Genomic DNA, 2,314 nt, shown 5'->3' on the forward strand with positions numbered 1-2,314 from the left:
GCGCTGCGCCCCGACACCCCCCGGTTCCTCGTCTTTTTTAAACGCCTGTTTTCACACTTTAAAAAGCCAGCTCTGAGCAGACAGGGCGTCGTCTCGTAGAAACCCCGCATCCTGTCCCCAGCGCGTGGGGCGCCCGAGCAGCCGAGCTTAGTGTAGACCGTGGTTGTCCTCTGTCCGTCCGTCCCGGCGCCTGTGCTTCCTCCTGCATGTCGGGGCAGCTGCGTGTGTTCTCTCTGGATGGAGTCACAGCCAATAAACACCACAGTGATTTAATGCGTGTGGCCATTCCCTCCAGAGCCCTGATTTCCCTGGGAGGCGATGGGGGTGCAGGGTGCAGCCGGGGTCATGGCGGGAGGGCCGGGATGCACACCCTTTGGGCCCTGTTGGACGACCCCCACTAGCCCCTGCACCCGGCCAGCTGGGAACACCTTCCCCTTTTGCTGGGGCCGCTGCAGGGGCTCCCCGCCGCCCTTTCTCCCTCAGGAAGTCCCGGCCAGAGTCATCTCCCCCTGAAATGCAGCCCGGCCCCTTCCTCAGCACCCCCTCCCCCCAAGTCTCCCACCTGCAGTACAGGCCCCATCCCAGGCCTCTCCTGCCCCACAGCTATACCGGGCCCTGGGGCCCAGGTCCCACTGTGCTGGCCACAGCTTGGGCCCAGCGGGGAGCTAAGGCTCAGCCCTGAGGTCCTGCCCGTCGTTGGTCTGGTGGTGCCATCCCTCCTCCCTGTGCCCTCAGGGAGGCCCCTGTGTCCCACGCCTGCCTGTCGAGGCTGAGGTCTGACGAGGTGCCCGTGGGACCTGCTGGCTCTGAAGCCGGGCCTGGGGTACCCCGACCCCACCCTGGGATGCCACGGCCACTTGTGTCCCCAGAAAGGCCTTGTTTGACCTCCATTTCTGGGGGCCTCTCTCCAGGAAAGTGGTATCTGTGACCTTGCTCACGCTGCTGGCTGAGAACACACGGGAGCCTTCCAGCAGAACCCGCCCAGTCTCAGCAAACAGGAAGAACACCCTTGTCCCCTTCCCCACCCCCATCCCTCTTTCCGTCCCCACCGAGCTGTGCCCAGAGTACTGCCCTGCACCCATTGCCCCTTTGCCTCTGCCTCAGAACTTGGACAGAAGCCCTTGTAGCCAATTCTGGCTTTGGGGTGTGCGAGCCACCACCCCCAGCATAGCTCCTCTTAGGAGGGCACCCCAAACAGGCCCCCACCCCCAGCCTGGCCTGGACTCATCTCAGTCTTGAGCAATGAGCCAGGTGTGCCGGTGACCTGGATCGCCTTCCCTTGGGACCTCAGCCAGCCCTTCCTCAGTGCCTGGTGGGGCAGACCCCTTGGCCTGCCAGCTCCCAGGACTCCAGGGAGAGGCACTCGTTCACTTCAGGCTTGCTGAGCCCCCGTGCTGTGCAGAGCTCTGTTCTAGGCACCGGGGGTAATTGAGGTCCCTTCCTCCTGGGACTGATTGCTCCAGTGGCCAGATGATAAACACATAATGTCAGGTGGTGGTTTCTTCCGTGTAGGAAACTGAGCAGGATAAGGGGGCAGAGACGATGGTAGGGTAGCTCTTTCACCCCCGACGAGGTGACATGCGCAGACAGGCCCCAACGAAGAAAGGAGGGAGCCCCGTGGGCCTCTGGTGGGAGCACATTCCAGGCAGGGAACAGCAGCGCCAGGGCCCTGAGGCAGGAGCCAGCTGAGCACTTCAGAGTGGCACTGGGACTCTGCCGACCGTGCCCTTGCCCCTGGGCTGGCTTTAGGACCACACTGCCTCTTCACAGAGTCTCCTTCCTTCCAGAACAGTTAACTCTATTTTGACAAAGCAGAGCACGCTTTGATACTTGGCCCCCCCAGAGACGTCCTCCACTGCGCAGGCAGGCAGGTCCTCGCCCTGGTCCCTGTGGGCAGCCAGCCCGGGGCAGCACTCTGCTTGGATTTGTTGTCTCTCCTCTCAGGCGCCCTGCACTCGCCCAGCTGTACGAGTCACCAGCCACTTAACCATCAAGGCTGTCAGGACACATTTTTAAAGATCTGGCAATAAAGGACCATTTTGTCTAGTTGTGCTAATCCGCAGCTAGACAATCCTGCCGTCCACAGTCGCAGCCAGCGGGGCTCGGTGAACCCTGGGTCTGGGCCACCTGTCCACACAATTGAGAACCTGCTCCACTCGGGCGTCAGCCGGTTCCCGTCAGGTCCGAAAGGAGGGGTAGCGTCTCGGATGAAGCGTGGGTCTCTTGGAGCCGGGCTCGCGCTCGGGCCGAGGGACGGGGTTGAGGGGGTCGAACTGGGTGGGGAGCCTGGCTTGGACAGGACTGGGGCGGGGGG

This window comes from Lipotes vexillifer, unplaced genomic scaffold (assembly GCF_000442215.2).
Source record: "Lipotes vexillifer unplaced genomic scaffold, Lipotes_vexillifer_v1.1 scaffold966, whole genome shotgun sequence".
Classification (NCBI taxonomy): domain Eukaryota; kingdom Metazoa; phylum Chordata; class Mammalia; order Artiodactyla; family Lipotidae; genus Lipotes; species Lipotes vexillifer.